The 27,338-nt window shown below is 34.1% G+C and overlaps 1 protein-coding gene across 3 annotated transcripts in view; it reads left to right on the forward strand.

Annotated features, from left to right (window-relative positions):
• LOC126968132 (uncharacterized) overlaps positions 1–27,338 on the forward strand; it is a 122,125-nt gene that overhangs the window by 36,695 nt on the left and 58,092 nt on the right. The window contains exon 1 of one of the 3 annotated variants that reach the window (XM_050812999.1): positions 19,367–19,504. The exons of the other annotated variants lie outside the window; for them this stretch is intronic. The gene's annotated coding sequence lies outside the window, so the exon portion shown is untranslated. Of the gene's footprint in view, positions 1–19,366; positions 19,505–27,338 lie in introns of those variants that run through there. 3 annotated transcript variants of the gene reach the window in all.

Here is a 27,338-nt window from a genome sequence, read left to right on the forward strand (position 1 = left end):
GCTTTCCAAGCCAATCACTAGAAAAAATATATTTTTTTATCATCGACACTGGAATGAATTTCCTTCCGTATTGTCTTCAGGTCGATATGACATGGGTATTCTAAATGAAAGTACAGTTAAAGTGCTTCTTTTTCTTAATGTCTTTAGTTCAGTGGCTAGTGACCCTGCCCACTGAGCTAGAGGTCCCAGGTACGAATCCATGTAGATTAAGTAAACACACATTAAGTAAACTATATATTTTCATTATTATAACACTAGAAATAAGGGATTGCTTGTAACTAATTCTAGTAGGCTTCATAAGATACATAATAGCTTTAAGAGTAAATGTATACACTTCTATAATAAAGTCCCAGCCACTGTTCAGGCATTATCAATAAATAAATTTAAATGTTTTATAAAAAATGGCTCTGTCGTAAATCCTATTACTTCAATGCTGAATATCTAAATGATGGGACAGCCTGGGACTAGATTGTGATTATTTTAAAGCGATAGAAATGACTGTACAATATATTATATTTTTATTGAAAAGAACGCAAAAAAAGAATGCTGGGAGAGTTTATTGCACCGCTTCTTCTCTCTCAGAGCGCCATTTGTTTCCGAAGCGGTAGTAGTATCTAGTAGTTATTGGAAATGATATCAAAAAGAATTCTAAAGGAATCAATTTTGAGAAAATAAATGCCTTTTATGCCTTTTATAACAAACTGCAAAAACGGTGTTTGCGATGGCAAGATCGAATAGCCATCTATATATCAATATATTCTAGAGAAAAATCCCTAACGACGGCACATTTAAATTATAATAACCAAGTCTGCCATGGAAACTCAATAAAGTAATAAAAATAAGTGTATATAATATGTAATAATACATATAAAGTACCCTACTTATAATAAAAATTGACAATGAAATTAAAAGGATAATTAAACAAGTCTCAAGTATGTATTATTAATTATTGAGTTTGCGATTTAATTTAATAAATATTATGATGTTAAGTAACGGATAAATACAATGTGAAAATTTAAGACTTGTCATTGTGGTCTTATGTTTTGTGATTCGTATAGTTTCTGACGTACATTATTCGTCCTATAGCTGATCACCTATTAAGTAGATAGAGAGATCACTTACTATTAATAGTACCATTGTTACCTAGTATTAAAAAAAAATTAATCCAGTACGAATTTTACTAAAAATAAAGACGAAAAGTTCAAAAATAATATGCATTGCCTTTACATCTTTATTTATGATATTAATGTTGGATTACGAAACTAAGATTGCTTTAATTCTATAAGCGGAGCGGCTTAGAGTATTTAGAAAGCTTTCGACTTGCATATGACATATTCTTTTTTAAATTATTTATTTTAATCATTATAAGTTACATTAAATATAGAATATAACTTATTTATAATTTGTGTCGAATAAGGCATATGACATGAAAAACATATTACAATAGAGAAAAAAAAATTAAAACTATAAAAATGAACTAAAAATATCGGTGAGCGTGTGCTTAAGACCCCCGGACTTGTAATACTAATAGGATTGAGTACTGACGGCAAACTATGAGCCAAGCGATATGTTATACGACAGAGAGTCCCTTGTCCATGTGTCCCTTTTTAATAGAATGAGAGTGTGGTGAATGTCGGGGCAGTCGTCATTGTGTCATAAATATTGTAAGCTGCTGTTTATTTTGTGCTACTAACCTCCGGTATGCCAACACGTACCGAGCCCTCGCAGAAGTCACCTGCTCAGCTGTTTTGGCGCCTTGAATTGAATTCTTTGTATTTTTTATACTATAGTCGACACGTTATAATATGATCTTATGAATTCCTTAAAAAAATATTCAAGAAAAAAAATACAAAATAAAGTTTTTTGAATATAGCTCACCTGGTTTTTATATACAAGTTGTCTTCAAATCATCACAAACTGACAATTATAAACTTATAAAGGTATAAAGTATAAGTACACTGGCCTTCAAAAGTAAGTATCACACTTTTAAAATTGGGATAACGTTTTAAGTTCACAAGATATACTTTCGAAATAAAAAGGACTCCAAAGAGAATTTAATTTTGTACATAAATACTTAATAGTCGGTAACCTTCTTTTAAGAATTGGCTGAAAAAAAAATCAAAAATAAAACCATTCTTTTTTCAAAGTAGAGGTTTCCGAATTACAATTTTACTATTCACATTTTTCTTTCTGTTTTAAATTTTTTTCAAGATCGATGGGTCTTGTTTTAAAAATTTATGCTAAAAAGCACATAACATTTATTTATCATGCCTCTTTCAGTTGAAGAATGTGCTAGGATCATGGCTTTTCTGGAACTAGGCATCAGTATGCGTCGCACTGCAAGAATGGTGGGTGTGACGGTACGAACAGTCCAGAAGGTAAAGCGAAGGTACGAAGAGACTGGACACCATCTGAGGAGACCTTGTAATGGCAGACCCAGGTGTACCAGTGCCCGAGAAGATCGTTATATTATTTCCACTGTGTTAAGAAATCGCCACCAAAATGCAGTTGAAGTCCAGCAACAGCTACTTCAGACCCGGAGAGACTACATTAGTGACAGTACAGTGAGAAGAAGACTTGCTGAAGCAAATTTGAAACCCCGAAGACCAGCGAGTGGCCCAAAACTCGAGAGACAGCATCGAGTAGCGAGACTGCGATACGCCCGTGAACACATGCAGTGGGATGAAGAAGAATGGTCAAGAATTTTGTTTGCAGATGAGTCTCGAATATCCCTTTACACTTGTGAGCGATACCTTCAAGCCTGCATCTCAGAAAGAGTCCAATACGGTGGAGGCAGTGTACATGTCTGGGCTGGCATACCTTCAGAAGGTCGCACAGAGCTATTAGCCATAGAAAATGGCACCCTCACTGGGCTAAGATATGCTCAAGAGATTCTGAATGAGTATGCAGGGCCGTATTTAGCAAATATGGGTGATGGATCGATGCTGATGCATGATAATGCCCGGCCAAACACGGCTCATATCGTACAAGAGTATATTCAGGAGGTCCGTATCAGCGTGATGGCTTGGCCATCAAGAAGTCCTGATTTCAACCCGATTGAACACGCCTGGGATAAGCTTGGGAGGCTAGTCAGAAGTCGCAGACCACCACCTACTACCCTCAGGGCACTAAAGCAGGCCCTAGTAAAAGAATGGGAGATTATTCCCCAACATCGGCTCCGAAACCTAGTGTTCAGTATGCCAAACCAGCTCGAAGCTGTAATCAGAGCTCGAGGAGGCAATACCAGTTATTAAAAAATAAATAACATGTAATACATTTTAGTTGAATTTTTTTACACTAAACTAAACATGTCTATTTTCATTGTTTTATATTTTTTAAGTTAAAAATGTAACTAATGTATAATTTTAGTTTCTAAGAATTAAATCCTATAAAAGTTGCAACAAAACGTTTTTATTTTTAAATCTCTACCTTCTATAGTGAAGAAAAAAATTTAATTTGAAAAGTGTGATACTTACTTTTGCAGGCCAGTGTAAGAAAGTTTTGGGAAAAATAAAAATAAAAAAACTGAGAATATTGGAGGATCCTGAGGCACACTGTATAGTAACTTGCAGGGCGTAGGTATCACTTACAATCATATGAATGTCATAATCATCCCGTCACATTTTCTTATAAAAGAACAATTCACATAAATTTGTTCACACATATTAATAAAATTTGAAAACAAAATTTTATAAACGATGCGGGACTCGAACCCACGACCTCTGGCGTTCCGTGCTAGTAATCTAACCAACTGAACTAGCCGTTCGAGTGACGTATCGTCACAAAATCTTGTATGCTTTGTTCAACTCTCAAATTTTATTTGTGTCTTAGTCCTAGAAGTGAGGGTTATCACTTTAAAAATGTAACAAATTGTAAAGAACAATTTAAAATTATCAACAACGCTTCAGTTTATGTCTTGTTACCGCGAGGATTTGCGACTGTAAATCTTAAGCAGTATTTTAATTATTCGCCCGGTTTGGTCACACCGTTATTTAATTCATTCCGAATATATTTGGCGCCAAGTTTAACACGCTACAATACTGTGGTGACCTAATTTTTGTCGAAATGCCTTCTTTCAATGACAAACATTTAAGTTCTAAATATTTTTAAAGTTAATGGAACATTTCGAATGAGACACTGATATTTATAAGAATAAATTAGAGAGTTTTGTAATAAAATGAAATGTGCAATTCTGAGCCGACATTTATGTTATTTACGCCAATGTTATGCAAGAGTGCAGGTAATATAACAAAACACTAATAAAAAAAAACTGCGTTAGGTCAGAGAACTGTAAAATAAATCGCTATACAAGATAATCCATATTTATAATTCAATTCGTAAAACACAAACTTAATGCCAAGACAACTTAATTTATTTACAAAATAATTTTACTTAAGGAGATAATAATTAAATTGTGCAATAATTTTAAACTACACATAACTAATTATTAACAGTCCCATCTTTAACCAATATGTTATTTCACTTTAACATTAAACTGCCATTCATTTTTTATTGAAGTTTTACTTCTTTAGGCGCGTTATGAAAAAATTACAAGAGTGAAATTTTAAGATGCGCGCGCATCACTGTAACACAAAAGTAACAGGGTGAAGTTGGTTCCTAAAATTTTCTGACGTTTGCGACATTCGTTATTTTTTTTTTGGTTTCATCGTCTATTATTAGGATGGGCAAAGCCCGTACAGCCGCATTCGTTATTTAATAATTAATTGTCAAAGCCATCTTTGCAAGATTTTCAAATATTGTTCTTTCTACAAACGTAGAATAGCACGAGGAATAAATAATTTTAAGTATTTTTGCTTTGTTAGACCAAAGAAGTATAACTTCTTGCGTGCATACATAAGTTCACACACACTTTTTTATTTATTACTAGCTAACCCGGCAGACTTCGTACTGCCACAATCGATAAATAAAAGACCTAAACTTTTGTAAAACAAATAAAAATAAATGCTCGTAATGAATGAAATTTTACTATTATTTTTGATGAATAATAATAAAAAACAGATTTCCTGAAATACTGGCTATTTAAATAAGGTTTCAGTTTGATATTGACAGACACACACAGTTATGATAGTCTGGTAATCAATTTAAAGCTTTCTGATAAACTATATTTTTTGTTTTATTTTGTGGTGCGTTTAGGTTCAGAAATTTAATTTGTGACAAAACTTAAGATTTATCAATCTACATAAAAATAATCTAATAGATAGTTAACAGCTGTAGTTAATCTACCAACTATAGTAACTAAAATTAAGTTACTTTTTTACCTCCTGAGAAATTTAGAAAGATATAAAAATTCTAATTAGTTAATTGTTACTTTGAATTCTAACCGACGGGGGACACATCAAAGGAAAATCAAAATCGTTGGTTTTTTAATTCCGAGCATTTTCATATTTATTCAACTTTTAAACCTTCTCTGGACTTCCACAAATAATTCAAAACCATAATTTGCCAAATCGGTCCAGCCGTTCTCGAGTTTTAGCGAGACTAACGAACAGCAATTTATTTTTATATATATAGATAATATGGTTGAAGTTTATTTTGTTGTAAGAGTTTTTTGTCAGTTATCAACAGACTTCTTTCGAATCAATCTTGCAGACCCAAACTTACGAAACGTTCGGGATTTTTTTAGGGAAATACTACTCATATCATGAATTAATAAGTACGTAATGGAATACTAATATTGATTCATTGTTGCACTAAAATAAACTATAATTATTTTACGGAACGGAAAATCTACTACGTGTCAATATTGAATCAGCGACTTCTCAATAGTGATTAGCATAATTCATAATTCTGTCATTTTTAATATAACGTGTACTCTTGGTATAAAATACTTATAGACCATGACGTGGCGTTATATACTTATCCTCTTATTCATAATAGTCTGCTAACTTAAAGCATTGCTAATTCTCACTCTGTCTTCTTCTATTGACCTAAGTCAGAATGAGAAAAAACACTCCTAAGCGGCTGTTTATAGTTAGCGGACCGTTATGAATAAGGGGGTTAGTCTTGCCATAAATACTGAAACAAAGAAAAAAAAAACTAGTTTTCTATTGCAAATAACATTTATTACTTTTACAGTGTTTTAGCTTAAACTTTAATACATAAATATAGATAAAACAATTTAAAATATAAAAATCTTAATCAAAGTGGAGGCCAGTAATTAATAGAAGCACGTACTCTTTCCATGGGAAAATTCTTCACTGCCGATCATACGGATTGTTTCACGGACTCCAAATCCTCTAAAACTGACCATAAATCATAATCTAGCGGATTAAGATCGGGACTAGAGGTAAGGCCAGTCTTCAGCTCTGATGAAGCCCGAAACGTTCGTTTCCAACCAAGACTGCGTAGACCGAGCTTTATGCCCCGGCGACGAACATTTGTGCCGATGTTTTGATACCTTTTTCACAAAAGTATGGCTCAGTCACTCCATAGTTTATACACCACCACACCATCACTGAAATCGGATAGTGCCCTCTGTCGACTAATTGGGAAGCTTTGTGCATAAATACGGTCATTTTTTTTTAAGTGTTGCTCAATTGTAAAATTTTTCTCAACCGTAAACAAAAATTTTCTATGACTTCCCTTTGCGTACTGCTTCAGTTGTTGTTTCGATTTAACAACCCTATTCTTTTTTAAATTATCAGTTAAGCAATGACTAGTAAGTTTCTTATAGGCTGCAAGTCCTAAGTCATATTTTAAAATACGCTGCATGGTTCTAGATGCTATCTTCATCTCCCGAGATAAAATCTTTTGCTTTCGGACAGGATTTCTTCAAATTCTTTCCCTTACATCTTTGATCACCTTTTTTATATGAACACTACGTGGACGGCCAGATGTTTTTCTGTCACAAACAGAGGAGATCTCATTGTACCTATTAATAGCCCGGTACATAAACATTTTACTAATACAAAGCGTATGGAGAGTCTTAAAAATTGCATTTGGCTCCAAACCTATTTTGTGTAATGCAATCACAGCGATGCAATTTTGTTTATCACCCCACTTCATTTTAATATCGGAATATATTGGCGCCAGAATGAGAAAACTCAATGAACAATCATATAAAAACGACAGATTCCAAATGCAAATGTAATATTTTCTTTATTTTTAATTAACTATATTATAAATTAACAGAATTTATGGCCAGTCTAAGTATACGTATAAATGAACTTATAGAGATAACATAGAGCATAAATTCAAATTATCATCTTATTTCGTGGGAGTAATGTTCAAAGTCTATTTTATATGCCCATTAGAAGTAGTAAAACGTCTAGTTACACAATTTTGTTAATTTAAAGGGATACTTACCTGAAATACGCCACTCCATCCTTTGTAAGTTTGGATATGCTGTTATTTGGACAGTTTTTTCATTGCATGGCATTGTATTCAAAGTGCGGTCGAAACACAACTGAACGAAAACTCTGCCTAATAGACGCGGACGCAGATTTTTGCTTCAGACAATTTTTGAGTGTGATTCTAATTCATCTATTTATTGTATATCAATGTACGCGATGCTTTAAATTTTTAACTATAAAACGTGCGGGGGGTGATGAGGGGCTGATTAACTAACATTTATGATTGATGATGATAGCTCCCGCTCTGCACATGCATAGGATTTTGGGGTACACTAGATTGTAGATACCCGATGCTGACGTAAAAATAATATATTTTGAACAAGGCTGTTGGATTATGTTAATTCTTTGTAATTCATTATTAGATCAGTGGATCAATTAGTTTATGAAAGTAAATATGGGCACAAGCAAATCAAAATTTTATTTTAAGACATCGTAAGGTTCAAATCAATATTTACATTCGAAGCCCTACAAATTGTACGGCGTGAAGGAGACAGTTCCAATCGACCCTTGACCTGACTTTACGTTTGAAATTATATAGGAGCAATGAAAGTGAACACGATTTCGAATTACAAACGATATTTGCTAACGCTGCAGCCTTTCTCTAAGGATTATAATCAAATGTGTTTTGTCAGTGTATTTATAGCCGTGCAGACAAAATACGCAAGACATAAATACGGATAACATTTTGAAATGCGATCTTGAATACAACTCTATATTACTGTTTCTTAAATAATGCTGACTCTAAAAATTTTGCGCTCATCCCACTTACTGCGGCCGATTGGTCTTAAGGATAATATGTTTTTTAAATGCTAATATCAAGCTTACCTTAACAGCTACTAGACTACGGTTAAATAGACATATATAAACTTCTGAATTTATAATAATCCCAGGAGCGTCAATCTCATCTACAACCAAACATTTAAATAATAAAATTCGTATACACATTTAACTTACAAGAAACGTTAAGAACAATGCCGGTTTGAATCCAACGCGTCTCGGGATACGCCCCCGCGATATTACTAACTAAGCCAACGGCAAAGAATATATATAATAGTGCCCAACGGTCCGAATGACGCATCAAACCATCATCTCATTATCCACACCATCTACCTAACAGTTGAAAACCTGCTCAAACCCAACATTTGCTTATTAGGCAAGTGACTTGAGACGTCGCTCTTTCATATTTTTTTAAGAGGTCTCAAACGGGCAAGTGGCTCAAGGGATGGGGAGGGGTGAGGCAACCGCCCATGGAGAACATCAGGTGTCAAGATATGCGTTGCCGGCCTTTAAGTCTATATAAATTTATATGTTTTAAACTAACTTTTTATATTTAATCCTAGTAGTGAGGCATTTCACTTAAAATAACAAAATTTGAACATACTTTTTTTTTCAAACGGGCAAGAGACTAACGTACGATCAATAATGCTTTTCTATGCTCTATCCTTGAAAGTCCCTGAGACGTATCCGTTCGGGTAAACTCCAGCCGGTACTTGATTCCACAAAGTGGATATGCGAGGCAAGAAGTTTCTAGCAAAGCGAATGTAGAATGCCAGACGTCAACCTGATGCGGGAAGAATTTAGCATTTCGATGTGAAGTCCGGTGGTGAAATACGTTCTTGGTATCAGCGCGAATAACTCAGTTCAGTTTTTTGCTCCCCGTGATAAACAGGGAAGAAGTTGCATAGGCATATATAAATCTACAGAATGCCAAAGAATCAAGCCAATCTTAGATGACTTGATGATTGATGATTCGGGCCGCTCTTAGTCGCATGCGGTCATATGGAAGAAGCTTGGGCTAGAGAGCGCCCGCCCAGAGCTGAGAACAGAACTCTGTTACAATTATCTCTCTATTACTTTAAATCTCTTAAATTATTATTAAAAACGATTGTATACGTTATTATATTCCAGAGTTTACCTACGCCTTAGTCTAAATGTTTTGGGCTTTAAAAGATTTTTAACCCTTTTCATTCGTCGAAACAGTTTTTATAAACTCATATTTCGAACTTTAATTCACATTTAGGTGCATATGGGCGCGAATCGCCACCTACCGTCAATTGTTTGCAACTATTGATATTTATGTTTTAGTTTATCGTTAAAATGAATATATTATTATAGATATATATAAGATTTAAATACAAATAGCTATTTGTAAACATAAAACTGTTATTTATTAAGGTCTAACTAATTTAATAGACACTGTTTTGACTGTTTGAATTGTTTGAAGATGTTTGATGTCTCATTTATTGTTAAAATACTTAATTGAATGTGTAAATGTTCAAATTAATTTGTATTAGAATTAATATCGTTATTCTGTATCAAACTTTATTATTTTATGCAATAAGTCTTTCTTAATTGTATTTCGAAACTTGCTTGCAGCGCCATCTTCTTATTTCGTAATGTTTGTTCAAATTAAATGAACAAACTATTATATAAATCATTTGAAGTTATATAAATTCACTAAAACATTTATTGAGCTGTATTACGAATTATTTTACAATACCTAATTTTATTTATGTTTTAAAAGAAGTTGTATTTACTCTGTTTCATCTATTGTACGGAAGCTATAAAAGCGATTGTTTTATGTAAAGATGGTTCATATCTATACTAGCAGTTGTGCTTCAATAAACTGAGAAATTATTAGTGTTGTATTTCTTCATGGTGGACCCTGGCCAAGGAAACCCTGGCGTAACGCCGACATGCACGTTCATTATGGAGTACCTAGATAGAAACGTAGAACAACAAAGTTTGTTGGATCGTTAGGGTAACGATTACGAAGCATGAGATGGAACTAAACCAATGAGGGCGCGAGAAGTGTGCAAGTGCATTTCGGATTTTGCTCGTCTGGAGTTTGCATAGCAACACTGCTGTTGATTATAAAAAGGGGATGAAAATGTTGGAAAAGTTTATCTAAAGAGAAGTGATACAAAAGTTAGTTCACTTTCAAGAGAATGGCTGTGAAAATCACATATGTATCAAGTGTATTTCACATTATGTTTTTTTATATACTGGATATCAGTGACGGAACGATCAGATAGACCTCCTGAGTTTTAGTGAATCAACTGTACACGTAACGCATTTTTAAATGTGCTAGGGCGTAGCGTACCCTCCAAAGCAGTTGTTATTACTTCAGGTTTCAATAATTTAAGAACATTTTTAACAATAATTTTTATATCTTTACGAGTATGTTATTGACCCAAACTAGGCATAGCCTGTGCTATGAATGCAAGATAAAGATGTATAAAACACAATGTACTAACCTAAATATACACAAATACATATCCATATCCATAATTCGTAAACAAATATCCATATTCATCATAAATATTTGGACTTTCCGGGATTCAAACCTGGGACCTCTCGCTCAGTGGACATGGTCACTAACTACTGGGCTGTATGGATCGTCAAAATGTCAATGATTTATATTCAACATTCTAAGCAATTTACAAACCTTGTAACGTAACATATATTTAGCTAACCTACTTAGCTTTTGTGTCGTCTGAGCAAATCCTATAATTTGATATCCAGCCGTGAAGGTTCATAAAAATGTCTGTGCACCTTAGTTGAGCCAACCTTGAGCGTACTCACAGTTCTTAGAAACGAACTGAGGAATTTGAACGCGTGAGCACGTGCTTACAACACTTACCTATGTATTTGTGCTCCTACTTCACACTTGACTTTTTAGGGCCTTTGATATAGTACAAACTTGATCGAGTTTTACAAAACCCCGTGCGTTGATGTAGTGTCAGGCCGCCATTTAGTGACATCATTTGATGTCAGGTTCGGTTACATACTTCAAAAATCACGTTTAAAATTACCGTTAGCTAATTTACTACCGCTTGTAGATTTATATGAGAACGTTTAAATTATGGACTTCAATTATTTATCCTGAAATACTAACCTGGTTCCTTCCGCTCAAATTCGAGCCAGTCCAGTCACACATGGAACATCGCTGTCATCTTTGATCTGGTGCATCTCAGTATCAGCTCGATGTGACCGCGTGCAACGCAGAGCAGCTAGAGTTGTCGGAGATCTGATGCTCTTCTTATGGCTCCACCGCTGACCGCTGACCGGTGCATAGAGATGTCGCTTCATTGCGTGTATCCTAATGAATTTATCACGAGGAATGTCCCAAAGACATGTTTGAACTGATTCTCACTGCAAAACGCAGTGAGTTTCTTGCTACTTCTTCTCGTTAGCTCAACCCTTTAGGAAGTAGCGGTAGATTCAATAGGAAAAAATATTTTATTTGACATTCTTAAGTGTCATTTCCGTGACCTACATGAATAAAGTGATTTTGATTTGATTTGAAATTCCATTTTATTTTGCATAGCAATAAATGCCGCTGATTTGCAATATAGCATTAATATACAGAAGAAATAATGTATGGGATAGCATGTAGTCGAAGGATGCACCGTCAATAATCCTTGATGTGCTGAAGCTAGTGACCCATTTGTAAAACTCCTTAAAAACATAACTAATAAATCGACCAAGTCTCGAAACTCAATTCTTCTATCGTAAAAATTGTGATATCCATGTAATACCAAGTTGGTCAATTTATTCAGTTCCTACTTAATTGTCCTTCTTTTAATAAAAAAGCATTAAAGTATATATATATATATATCTATATCCCCACACATACATACCTTATATCTATATACACATATATATAAGGTATGTTCTCAAAATTGATTCCGCATCGGAAACAAATGGCGCTTTGAGAGACAAGAAGTGGCGCAAGAAACTCTACCAGCTACTGTAATTGCTATTGCTATAAAATAATCATAATCTAGTCCCAGGCTGTCCGATTGCTTAGATATTCAGCTGGAGTTGTAGTTGTTGTTGTTGCAGAGACATTTTTTAATAAAACATTTAAATGCATAATGCCTGAACAGTGCTGGGACTTTATTATAAAAGTGTTTTAACCTTAAACCTATTATGTATCTTGTGAAGCCTACTAGAATTAGTAACAAGCAATCCCTCTTTTCTATTGTTTGGTGACTGAAAATACAGGCTTCTAAATTTATCCACAACGAAGTCATAGGCCTGAAAATGGCCTGAACTGCTTGAGGAAAGTATGGTACGGCTGTGTCGCTTGTATTTGCTCGACTTGGCTCACAACTGTATACCAAGTATGTACATGAATATTCGTGATTGGAGCCTCCTTTTAATAATTAAAGCACCTGTGTTAGGGTACTCGGCTCTCCAACAGCATATTTTTTGTGATAGTACATAGTTGTGTTCAATTATAATTTACTAGATGGAAAGTATTGTGTGTGGAATGATGATAGTGGAGGTATGTAGGTGGGCTTTGGGTGTGTGTTAGTGATAGGTAAGGTGTGTGAGAGAGATAAGGAGGTGTGTGTGAGCCAGTGTGTATTTATAGTCATACGAGTGAATGAGTAAGTGAAGAATAACAATATTTTTTATATAAGAGGGGGAGATTTTAAACAGGATGGGGAGAGGTGAGGCACAGCCCATGGATATCCGTAACACTCGGGTCAAGGCATGCCTGCCTTTAAGGTGGGAGTAAGTTGTTTTCCTAAAGATCCCTAAAGTTGTATTGGTTCGGGAAAACAGTAGCCGGTAATAGATTTCACAAAGTTCCACAAAAAACTACCTTATCTAATAAGTTCTTCCAGTTTAAATTATTTCAACATAAACGTAGAAACTTTTAAGTAGCCTTCATTCGTTTTAATTATTTCATAAGGTATAATTGTAAGCTAGCTGTAAGTCTCCCAAATATTTATAAATAAAAATAAATACAAGTAAAGTGGCTGTGTAAGGCAAGAAATTTCTTGCGAAACTGGTGGTTGTGGAATGCCAGACGTCAACTGTTTTTCACCTGGTCTTGGTTCAGGTTTTGGTCACCTGGTGTTAAATGATTACCGCCGCCCAAATTCTCTTGCAACACCAGAGGAATCACAGGAGCGTTGCCGGCCTTAAAGGAAGGTGTACGTACTTGTTTTGAAGGTACCCATTTCGTATCGTCCCGGAAACACCGCACAAGGAAGCTCATTAGCACCGCACAAGCTTTGTAGTAGGTGGAAGAAAGCTGCTTGAAAACCGCACTGTGGAGGACCGCTACACAACCAGATGGTGGGGATGATAGGTTAAGCTCTTCGGAACACTCCGTAACGTGATGCGGATTTAGCACTTAGACGTAAAGTGCAATGGTGACAATTGGATGCTGGTACCAAATAACTCCTCCGAGTACTTTCCGTGATAAATGCAGTAGAAGATGCAGAGAAAACCCACATCTTTACGCAACGCCGAAGAATCAAGCCGATCGGAGATGACTTGATTGTCTATGAATCGTGCCACTCTTCGTTGTATGCGCTCAACTGGAAAAGATGGTTATTGAAGTTTTCAATCCTGTTAGTGATAGTACTTATATAACATCGCACTCCAATTCGCGTCGAAAGTAATCTGCACTTCACGAATTTCAATGATCGTTGATTCATTGACCCTTCGTATGTAAATAAAAAATACATGCATACAGACCTGGAAATGGCTTCGATGGGGATCGTTATATATATATAATATTTTTTTTAATTATTTAATAGTAGAAGTTGTTTCAACAGACTAAAGAGAAAAGCCCCTCAATACCTCAATATTGCATAAGATATTGGCATTAAAATAAAATGGATTGGTCACTGGACTAATACCATTCCAAGACTAATTTGAACTGTGTAACCTCTAGCCAAATGCCAAGTGATTAGGCAGATTGCAAGATAGTCAATATTTAAAAAAAAAAATATATAATCGCTTATAAAATGCTCACAGAATACCTTTACTTATTTACGGTGTGTGTGGATGATGCAGCTACTGTACTCAATAACTTTTGTATTAATTTGCATTTACTTTTTTGACTTACTCGTGTAAGGCATTGACTATTTGACGTTTGAGTATGGTTGTTGCATCACTTTAAATATTATATTGTAATTAGCTGACCCAGCAAACGTTGTATTGCCGATATTAAAATCGCAATACAAAAGTAACTGTTGATCGTAGATCGGTGAAAATTTGAAGTTGTATGTATTTTTTAATGTTGACTCATAATCAAACAAATTTAAAAAATAAATGTAAAAAAAAATCGTGTGGATCACCCTTAACATTTAGGGGGAAGAAAAATAGATGCTGTCCGATTCTCAGACCTACCCAATATGCACTCAAAATTTCATGAGAATCGGTCAAGCGGTTTCGGAGGAGTTCAAAGTTTAACACAATGACACGAGAATTTTATATTTCATTTTTAGATTCATGTACCCGAATGCATTGTCGTTTGTATACCTCTTCTATTAAAAAAAAAAGATTTTTAATATTTTATCCAATGCAACGGTCACGCTCATAAAATCATAACAAAAGACGAGAATATATTCGTTAAATATAAAACTAAGCATATATATCTAACAATAAGTGTTATGATGTAAATATGTTTTATTAAAATAACAATCACCGTAACTAAGTCTTCTGGAACATTTAGAAATCACTCATTATTGTATCCTTATGAGAAACGTGCCTAATCTGTCGGCTAATGTGTTCGTTGATATGAAAATGTATGTAAATTTTTTCGTATAAGCTGACTGCAGCGATTTTTACATAAATTGTTTGCGATATGGAAATATACACGTGTTCTACCACTGCCATTTTAATATTACTGAATAAAAACTGACTTATATGTAATCATTACTGTATACATAATTAGAGAAATAAACCAAAACACATTGTCAAAAAATTTTCTCACGAAAATAGCAAAACATGAGAAGTACTCTCCAACTACGAGAGTGGTGTGTGCACGTTACGTTAGGTTAGATGTCTGTTCTCGACGCCTGCGTATCCTTGAAGAACAGAACCTATCCATTCTCTGGCTTCGGGTAGCCTGTGATCAGCGATTGAATCGAACTCTAAAAAATATTCGATGATGATAAAATGATTTATAGTTACTAACAATTTAATGAAATAAATACTATCGATTAAAAATTTTTAATCGAATCTTAAATCTATATAAATATTTAGATCATTCGATTATATTGAAATCTACTCAAGTTGATTTTATGTAAACTAGCGTTACATAACCGAGCTTAATAGCTCAGTCTCATTCAAAACAGACAGAATAAAGTACTTACTACGCCTGAAGTAGATTTTACTTCAAGACTGTAGGTTTGACACCTTTTACACAATGATTTCGATTTGTTTTCCCACGCTGAGTCCATATAGTCATTCAAGAGATATATCTCATAGTCTAGACCGGAATGAATAGTTGACCGGAAGTATTACAAGTATACGGGCATTATTCATTAATTCCTATTGGATTGCAACTCTTCTATTAAATACGAACTCTCATAGAGGTTATCACAGAGAGAAAGCACGTACATTTACCAGGCCTGGCAATCCCGGAGTAAGATGCAATTTATAAATCCATTACTTTTCCGCTTGGCTAGTACAGATATATAATAAGCTTACCAGTGGGAGGCTCTTAAGCACAGGATGCCGGTTAGACACAATGGCCCCTATTTCTGCCGTGAAGCAGCAATGTGTAAACATTACTGTGTTTGGGTCTGAAGTGCGCCGTAGCTAGTGAAATTATTACTGGGCAAATGAGACTTAACATCTTATGTCTCAAGGCGACGAGCGTTGTTTGTAATTGAAGTGCCGCTCAGAATTTTGAGTTTTTCAAGAATCCTGAGCGGCACTGCATTGTAATCAGCTGAACGTCTTGATCGTCCCTTATTTTCATAATAAAAAAAAGCTTTTAACAAACCACCGAACACTAGTAAAAGCAAGTTTCTAATGGCTAATCTCATCAGAACTCATCGGAAACCCCCATATCAGACTCGATACGCATTACCATATTACATATTCATTGGCATTACAAAAACCCAAGAACAAAAACTCATCCTAGCGCGGACACTACATAATATAACTCACCTATACCATTATAAGCATAACTTATAAGTATAAATTTATGATAAGTTAATGTCAACTTTCAAGTTCTAACTCTTTAGTTACTACCTTTAATTTAGGATTGGTCTCCACTGCGCTCCAATTAGATAGCCCAAACAATGTGTGATGTTGACGTACCAAATGTTCTGTTAAACTTTGCTAATAATTGAAACTAAAATGCCGGGTTGCCTGGTAAATTTTGTGAAAATAATACTACAAGAAATAACAAAGACACTGGGAACACATATCATCAGTTAGTATTTTGTATTTTATTAATTTCAATGCAATATAACACGAACCGGATGTTACAAATGCATCTAATAGTTGCTGTAAAGTTATTGTTGTTAGGAGGTGCAATATCTAGTTGGAGCGCAGCCAAGAACAATCCTTAGCCTAAGGATACTGTTTATGTAATTAAAATTGAAATGTCTTATTGTAACGTCAAAGTAACAGATTTGGTAAGGAATTGTCAGCCACGTACAACCAAACTATAAAATAAACTCGTATATGTTGTACGTACTCGTTTATGTATGAGTGTTAGGCGTACCTTTTCCCATTATCGTTGTATTAGTGTACTTGTTGTTGGAAATCCACGAAATAAATAAATAAATAAAATAAATCATGTTGGAGATGTGTTAAAAAGTGGTCAGATTAAGGGTACCAAGAATAAAATACCATGTATAAGAAGTTTGATACAAGTGGCTGAAGCCTGACCAATTGTTTTTAATATAACCTCGTATTACTTAACTCGCCTTGATTAAGTTATCCCTTGTCATGAGGTCTTAGGCTGAGATCTATAGAACGCACTGAGACTTTGCTTAGTCTTTAGTTACGTAAAACTTAGCTGAGTGTAATTTGGCATAGTCTTTGATTTCGTTTTTATTGTCATTTAACAGCTGAAATTATGCTCAGCTTAAGCTAAGATAGCCCAATGCAAAAGTCAAGTTCGATTTTATCCACAGCACAATTTGAAGAGATACTATACTATACCCATCCATAAGGTATAAATTATCGGTATGACAGTTTAACTAAAACAATACGAAACTTCATAGGCGTGAGCTGTCAAAAGTAGGCGTGTGTTGGCCAATTATCTATATGTTGACCAATTATAGGGCTGCGTTAGTGGTAACGTATGTGTGCGAATGCTTGTGTTTCTTTGACTAGGGCGTGAAGTATAAAATCCAGTGGCAACAGTGGTTCCCATATAAATTACGCGTGATGGCCATTGTTATGTATTTTACCTGTTCTGTGGTTTTATCACACTCAGCGTAAGTAAAGTCTGAGCGAAGTCTAAGTATACTCTAATTGATCTAACCCTTAATCGTTAAACATTTTTATTTAACTAACTGTTAATCGCTTATCATTCTTTCCATTTTATGGCAGTAAACAAAGCAGTATATTTCAAGGGTATATTTAAAGTGTTATCTCTTAAACTCTTAATAATGTCATGTTAATATTAAAATTATTGTTTTAAGATATAGCCTTAGACTTGTTAATGTACGTTTAAAATAAAATTACTTTTTATGTCTCAAGGTGATGAGAATTTTGGGTATTTTAGAATCCTAAGCGGCTCTGCATCAATATCAAGTTACTAAGCAAGTGGACGTAAACATATTTCGTCTGTTCTTTTCTTATTATAATTGGTGAATGCTTATAGTTATACAGATAGAATTGGGAATGGGAGGCTCTTTTGCACAGGATACCAGCTAGATTGTGGGTACCACAACGGCGCCTAGTCCTGCCGTGAAGCAGTAATGTGTATAAAGCATTATTGTGTTTCGGTATGAAGGGCGCCGTAGCTAGTGAAATTACTGGGCAAATGAGACTTCTTTCTTCAGACATCTTGTGTCTCAAGGTGAAGAGCGCATTTGTAGTGCCGCTCAGAATTTTTGGGGTTTTCAATAATCTTGAGCGGCCCTGGATTGTATGGGCAGGGCATATCTAATTACCATCAGCTGCTCGTCGATCGATTTTGATTGACAAGTCGTAAACAGTCAGACATGCTTTGCAAAAGCTCCTTATTATTTAAACTATTAAACTAAGGAACCACTATCGGGCTGTCAAGTAAATAAAAAGGAGCTTATTTTGTTATTAAATTTAAGTTATAATTAAGTTATTATTTTCTTAAAAATATCATAGACATAATACGTGGCATTATTAATGAGAATCCAGAAACTTACAATTTGATCTTATATAGTTAGCCATATACTATGATATATTAGTGCAAATTCTAAGTTTCTGGATTCTCATTAATAATGCCACGTATTATGTCTATGATATTTTTAAGAAAATAATAACTTAATTATAACTTAAATTTAATAACAAAATAAGCACCATTTTATTTCTAATGTTTCAACTTTTCATAAGATTCATAGGCAAAACTTCAAACGGAAAGACCCATTCCATTGACTTTTTCTTTCAGGTTCAAAGCAATATTTCCAGGTTTCGTCACCAGTGAAAATCCAAATCCCAACCTTCACTAAACATTAAAAATACATAAATAAAACCTTCATACAGTTCGAATTTACTGAATTTACGATTTTTATCAGTTTTAAGCAGTGGTCGTATGGTATCAATATTTGTTTCGGTAACAGACTGCTGGTACTAATCGCCAGGAACCTTCACAAAAATCGTCAAAGAGTCCATGTCTGAATTCGCTGAAGCAGAAATACAAGATAAACCTTCATCGACTAATGCTAATTAAAGTCTTTAGCACTGGCGCCCTACAATTTTCAAAGTTAAACCCTAAGGGCGTATCCATAAGGTGACACATTGTTCTATTAAGTGACCCTTAACCTTTCGATCAACCGGGACTTCACCAATACCAAAAACCCGCAGTAGAAACCCTTAGAAGAAGCTTATAGCCAAGGTCAGTCGTACAGTACACAGCACACAGCACGAACACAAAAATATTGTACGGAAATTCGACACCTATTGCAAGCCAACAGCGTAGGAATTAGCATGCATGGATACGTCATTCGATACCTTTCACTTACCATACAGTTGAGATGCGTTTAACAGGTGGTGGAGAACAACGTATGGTCATTTAGCATCCATAGCGCCGCTAGGACGTTCACGGGCGCGAATATACCACCTCTTTGAATTTTCGCGCCATTTGTATTTGTGACATTTGTGTTTTTTTTTTTTATTATGACTCTGGATTGATTTATTGGCCAGCATTCAATTATGTAAGTAATAAACACATTTAATATTTTTATTTCTTAATAAAGTATTTTTAATTGTCTATGCTTACAAATAAATTTTACTAAATTTCCTTGAAAATTTTAGTTGTATTTAAATTAAAACTTAAAATAGATAATCTTGGTATGTTTATTAATTCGCAAGGTTAAGTTTTTATCAAAATTTTTAGAAAAGTAAATTTATTTCAAGAAAAATAGTACTGCTCTTTAAATTTTAACCATTGTTGTAAATATTGTTTAATAATTAACAGTGTGTTATAAAATTATGAAAATTATTAAAAACGCAATAACTTTAAAAAAACTTCAGTTAATAACTACATAAATTATTAGAGATAATATAATATATATATATATATATATATATATATATATATATATATATATATATATTATTTTCTTAAGAACTCATACTATAAAGCTTTTTAATAAGCTTAAAATCAATCCGTTCTGCAAAAATATATTTCATTTACATAATAATGGTGACTGCTCAGTATAAATTGGCGGGAAAGTGACAAGATTGTTTTGAGTCAGTACTAAGATTTTTTATATACTTTGGCGTTGGTAAACTTTATGTTGTAAACAGTTTGGTATTTAAAAATGATACCCCTCACGTCTGGGATTTGATATACAAATTATTTAATTTATACCAAAATTTATGAACGATGCGGGACTTTACGGGATTTACGAACGAGTAAACACGGACACTCGTACGATTGGCTCAGCTGGTAAGAGCGCTCGGAAGGCACCTTAAGGCCCGTGTTCGAGTCCCGCATCATTCATAAATTTTGAGATAAAATAAATTTGTGTATTTATGTAGTAATCTTTACTCTTAAGATTGTTTAATAAATTCATCACAGATGACGCATCACTAAAATAATAATTATTATTCGAATTATATTTTCATAATCAAACTTTAATACTAAAAATTTGTACCAGTGGGAGGTTTATTTCATCCGGTGCGGATGCCGGCTAGATTATGGGTACCACAACGGCGCCTATTTATGCCGTGAAGCAGTAATGTGTAAGCATTACTGTGATTCGGTCTGAAGGACGCCGTAGCTAGTGAAATTACTGGGCAAATAAGACTTGACATCTTATGTTTCAAGGTGACGAGCGCAGTTGTGGTGCCACTTAGAATTTTTGGGTTTTTCAATAATCCTGAGCGGCACTGCATTGTAATGGACACGGCGAATCAATAACCATCAGCTGAACGTCCTGCTTGTCTCGTCCCTTAATTTCATAAAAAAATACTTATTATAACACTTAACTAAAATAAAATATATTCTAAATGTCGGATATAAAATTAAATTATAACAGCAAATGCAAAAGCAAGCAAATTGGCTTTTGGGATTTGTTTAACGGGAGCTGTTTCGGAGTGCGAAAACGTGTTCTTCAGAGTTTTTGGTAAATCGCTCATGTTCATCATTTTATATAGCTTTGTTAACATATACAATATATACAATTATAAACTATTAAATAAGATATTGTGATAAAGTATTTTGACTGTTTGACCCTTAGTCAAATCGAGCCGACCTTACCCGGACAAGCGTTACAAAGTCGAGCGTGACGGGTTAGCCTCATTCAATAGCCACAATGTTTACAGAGCGTTTAAAGAAGTCTTCAATTCTAAAGTATGTACGGTTCAAAACTGCTTGTATTATCTTGTATTACTTTTAATTGATTTAAGAAAGAATTTGCCTCTCTAACAATTCAAGGGCATAAAGACATGGACAGACATACATTATTAAGGCGGCTTCTTCTCGGGTTGCTAGAAATCATTTACGGCAGATCCACACGTTAATTTATCATTACATAAAAATCAATGTGTGTATATTGACACTGCACTCCACAACGGCTGGATCAATTATAATAAAACTTTCCTAGTCCTACCAATGTAGAATCGGAGTTTAAATTCATATGGATGTTTATTAGACGCTTTTGAAGGTCAGCAATGCTCTTTTACCTTCCTCCTCCTCCTCTGGTGTTCAGAGGGAATATGGGTCCCAGTCATTACATACCATCAGGTGACCCCTAATGTATGCTCGTTTGTCCTTCTCTCCTACAATTTTTAAATGCAATCTCAATGGTGTTTGTTACCAAGCTCCTCCGGAACGGCTGATCCGATTTGTATGAATTTTTTGTGTGCATATCAGATAGGTCTGAGAATCGGCCAACATCTATTTTTCATACCCCTAAATGATAAGGGTGACCCACCCCTAAATATTTGTTTTTAATTTTTGAATTTATTATTATTTTATTATGATTCAGCATAAAATATATTCAAATTCAGTTTTACGCCCTTCTACGATCTACATCTATTTTTGTATTGCGGTTTTTATATTATTCTGTTCCATTCACAAATCCGCAATAGGGTTGCAAGATGGCAATCGAATACAATAATAATTATTTTAGTATGATACATTTTATGTAGATACGATATATTAAATAGGTCGGAGAATCGCTCGTCATCTATTTTTAATACCCCAAAAATTTTTATAATCGTTTTTTTTTATTACTATACATATATGGCAATACAACGTTTGCTGGGTCAGCTAGGTATTTATAATTAGGAAGATATACATAAATCAAATCAAAATCAAATTATTCATGTAGGTCAAGGAAATGACACTTATGAATGTTAAAAGAGGTCTCTTGCTGCTAGACAATCGATGAAAACAGTCCAAGTTTATTAGTTTCGTGTGCGTGACAAGGTCGACGTCTTACACTCGTGATTTGTACGTTACTTGTTGTAAGTGTGCATGCATTGCTCAAATTAGAGGTTAAAAAGGTTTATCTAGATCTAGTATAAAATGATCTAAGGTTAAAAGTTTTCTTTTCTTTTTACATTTACCACCAAGGAAACGTTGAGCTGTAATGAGAAGGAGTGGCAAAAACTTATTGCCACTCTTTTAAATCAATATTTACAACTTCATCGTATTACAAATCATTTCAATTACAATATATACATATATCGGTAATTGAAAACATCACATAATATTAATTATGTTAATTGCATAACAGGAAATATAATATTTATATTAAATGCAAGATGTTATATGTGCGAGAATAATTAAATTCATAAAACTAACCCAATGACATAACATTGAACATTTGACAACTGTTGAATGAATTAGCATTTGCCCCAGTAAGTTTACTTGTATTATGTATGAGAGCAAAATTATGCACCTTCACATAATTTCTCAGAGTATTCAACCGTGTGGAGATGCTATGCCGTAGGTTTCTTTTAAATGGAACTTTTTATGTGGGCAACTGTTACAATTACTGGAATTCCAGTTATATCGTGTTAGAATACCTGTCATCTGTATTTTTTACCTGTCATAGCATGATTTGATCTAGACTAGAAATTGAAAGGATGTATGTTTGAATGTATGTGTGAATTCACGAGAGTAGCGTTATTTATAATAAGTTATAAAGTTTTAGGATGTAAAAAATGTTAAGTGTAATATTGTATGTACCTCTATCGCATTGGGATATTCTGTAATGATTGTGTGTATTTTGATAAAAAAAAATTATCAATATTTGAATTTTCTGGGAAACGTTCGCGCTTGATTTAGTATTTATTTTCCACAATTTACTTTATATTAAAAAATAAGCAAGTTTTTCTAAGACGATACCACTGTAAGTCATTTAAAAGAACGACCCGTAAATAAACATCCTATATTATAAGGGAAATATTTGTTTGTAATAATAGATCTTAAAAATACTTCACCGATCTAAGAAAAACCTTTTCTATAAGATACCTACAGCATGGTCTTAACTTCTTATGCTATCGAATGCGGTTTGAATCCAGTAGCGCTTACTGACTTTAATCAATAATAAAACGTGAAACAAAATCGATCATGGTGCCGGCAAAGAAATTGGATTTTTGAGTACCTAATCGAGAAGTTATGTATAAGCGATTTCTCTTTTGATCAGTATAAAATACAAATCCTTATTTTAGTTGAATTGACTCTCATTCTTCTTCTATCACATCCAGCAGGCAGAACATTGAAATTCGAAAAAGAAACTCTTTGAGACTATTTGTCAGTGCGTGTCAAACTCACCTCACATAGTTTCCTACATTCAATCTCCTTTCAAAGTCATTTGCATACGTTTCAACTCTAGCAAATAAATGTAACAACTTAAAAAAATGTTAAGAGTTAAACTATTTTTAATCGATTTCAAAAAGGGAGAGGTTGTTTTCTTTTAGACGAAGCTATCTCGCTGAAGGTCACGCGTGGCCAAAACAACCGACTTTAAAAACACTATTCTAAAACAATAGATGTAATATGCACTCAAAGGCATAAAAATAAATGCGTATTTTCATACAATCTAATTAATTATTCTAATTCTAGTTAAGATTATTGTTATTTTTGGAATCTGTGTCCTTCCGCCGCGACCCGCTCTAGACCTATCGCCTCCTCACGACTCAAGCACATCTCACCTATAACTATATACATAAGTTACAAACCTATCTTGGATGACACCGACTCCAAAAATGACAATAATCGTCACTAGAATTAGATTAATTAATTGGATTGCTTAAAAATACACAATTATTTTTATAATTTTTAGTGCATACTATATCTATTGTTTTGGAATAGTGTTTTTGAAGTCGGTTGTTTTTTTGTTAAAATATTTTTTATTTTCAGATTTTTAGTGAATTTGAAGTACACTTACTAACAATTTGTCTAAATATGTGTAGATATACTAAATTTTTCAATGAAGCAATTAACGTAAGCTCTTTGCAATTTGATTACAGACAGAAATTCTGCCACAGATCGCACCCTTACTGTAAGTCGTTAAGGGGTCCCATTGATCATCATATTCGACTACGACAATTACTTGACCATAACTATGTTATGGTAGATGATTTAAATATCCGGATAGCTTAAAAATGACTCGGCCGAGTATCGTTAATTTGCTCCTAAGAATTGAAGAGTTCCGTTACTTTGCCACGGATTTCGTAATCAGAGCCTAACCAAACTCTCACCAAACTATCTTTGAAGTATATCCTTACTAAAAAAAAGAATCATTGGAATTGGTTGGCCCGATATTGAGTTATTCGTAAAGTTATCCTCGTACGTATAGCAAATTTAAGACTTTTATGGTTTTCTCATGGATGCCACTGTCAGATCTGGACCAAATTACAATGGGACCACACGGCAAGCACCAGCTTTCAAATAAAAAAAGAATTATCAAAATCAATGCACCTAGTCGAAAGTTTTGAGGTAACAAACATAAAAAAAACCGACGAATTGAGAATCTCCTCCTTTTTGAAGTCGGTTAAAATATTTATTAAGCTATTTTATACTTTTTAGTGTCTGGAGTCGATTTCTTCAAATGTAATTTTTGCAATAATATCTTTGTAAAACTGTATCATCTTGGCTACCAATGTTGTTATGTTTTAACACTGTCGCGTTCTATAAAAGCTTGCCATAGCTAGATAGTACAGTACTATCTAATACTGTTTCCTTTTCATGTATGTTGACCTGGTACCAATAACAACTCTGTAACTATACGTATTACTTTCACTCTCATGCAGAGGGAGAAAGATAGCGACTGACGTTTTGTCATGACGTTTGCATTTTACTGTTAAATTTCCTTTCGCCACAACATAAAGTGCTTCGTGTTAAAGTCTATATAAATCAATAATAAAGTCTATACATTACAACTCATCGGCTAATTATAATATAAACATTCGTTTAATGCCGTCTCCGTTTAGGAAATTCTCTAAGATAAGTTAGAACCGGTTCGTTGACTAACGCTGAGTTATTTAAGTATTAATCCTTGACCGGTCTTCTTAATTTATAGATAATATTTTCAAAGGCTGTTTTCAAATTAAAAATTATAATACAGATATTAACCGTAAAAACCAAGCTATCTAATTTAAACAATCTCTCGTGGATTTTTACGTTTAATCATTCGAATTCGTTTCGAAGCGATCTTCACTTATCCATTTAAAGGATAAAAAGCGTTTTATACCCAACTAGCTGACCCGACAGACACTGTTCTGTCAATAGAAAATGATGTAAGAAATCGAGGATAATGGAGTATATATTCATCGGAAATGTGTTATGAAAGTTAGTGAGTTAAAAATGAAACATAAACGTATTTCTGAATGATTTTATAATAAGTTGTGAATGATATTAAAATTTAAATATCCAACCATCCCAAAAGCCTGAGAATTAATAAGATAAGGATTAATATTGTAATTGCGTAAGCAGATTTAACATTAGCGCTTTATAATTGCCAATTTTTTAAGTATTAAAATGGATATAGTATATTATCCTTAAGAGATAGCGTCTTTTAGCGAGATAGCATCGCGGACTTTTCTGTATACCTATATGAGATACACAGTTCCACGATACATTATTTTATTATATCTCAAAATACCCAGGCGGCCTACTTTTTTCCGACACTTCCGTTAATCTATACAGAAATGTATATAAAAACTTAACAAATCATATAGGAAAACCTTCCTGGAGAAGCACGCTATCTATTGGTGAAATTACAATGAGAATCGGTGTAGTAGTTTTTAAGTCTATTACAATGTAGTGCCGCTCAGGAATCTCAGGACACCCAAAAATTCTGAGCGACATCGGAACTGCGCTCGTCACTTTGAGGCATAAGACATTTTAAGTCTCATTAGTCCAGTAAGTTCCTCTTTATTAATGATGGGGAAATACATTTACGTACTACTCCTGCTCATTTTATAGAACAGGGGGTGTCAATCTCAACTTAAACACTTAGACTGTCTTCTACTTAGGTAGAAGTTGGCCAAGTTTGGTAATTCCCAACAAAACCTCTTCGAAATAATAGAGTTCCCCTTTTTGTGAGGTTATCCGGGACTTTTTTTTAATAAAAGAAAGGTATGAGACGAGCATGACGTTCAGCTGATGGTAATTGATACGCTCTGGCCTTTACAATGCAATTCCACTCAGGATTCTTGAAAAACCCATAAATTCTGAGCGGCACTACAATTGCGCTCGTCACCTTGAGACACAGGATGTTAAGTCTCATTTGCCCAGTAATTTCACTAGCTACGGCGACCTTCAGACCGAAACACAGTAATGCTTACACATTACTGTTTCACGGCAAAAATAGGCGTTGTGGTACCCATAATCTAGCCGGCATCTTGTGCAAAGGAGCCTCCCACTGGTGAATGAATCTTTGTAGGGCATTTCACCGGAGAACATTACTGCTTGACTAGACTAAACCGTTTATTACACAGTATTTCTAAAATGTATTATTTTATTATAAATAGAAAATCCTTGAAAGTACAGCGACTACCTTGAAGTGTGCCACGGTTCAACAGCCCTAATCTAGAATGCCCTTCAAATGACCTTTGAAAGATTTGATTCATTGTTCTGTCCGTAATTACCACACAGCCACATTATCTCTGATCCTCACTGAAACGTGATGCCCCCTCCCATTCCCGTTTCCTCACCTCGCGATCGTCCTGTTGCATCGGTACGGCTTGCAGTTTAATTACCGTTAGGTACGTAAAGTGAAATTTTTCTTGAAATTCTTTTTGAAATTCTTACGTTTTGACTTTTGTTGTTAATAGTTATGTAGTTTCTATTTTCTGTGTCGCTATAATAGTACTGCCAGAAAAATAAATATTTTTCTTACTTAACCCAGATCTTTTCATTGATTTTTCATAATTATAATCATCACAACAGAACACATTTAAATCAATTTACAACACTGAAAAAATATATCGTTGTTTATTTATTAATAATAATATTCTAGTGATGCTTGTTTTGCACACCGTAACAAAGCGACGATGTGACGTCATTGACGTCAGGTCCTTTAACGG

Source organism: Leptidea sinapis, chromosome 14 (genome assembly GCF_905404315.1).
Source record: "Leptidea sinapis chromosome 14, ilLepSina1.1, whole genome shotgun sequence".
In the NCBI taxonomy this organism is placed as follows: Eukaryota; Metazoa; Arthropoda; class Insecta; order Lepidoptera; family Pieridae; genus Leptidea; species Leptidea sinapis.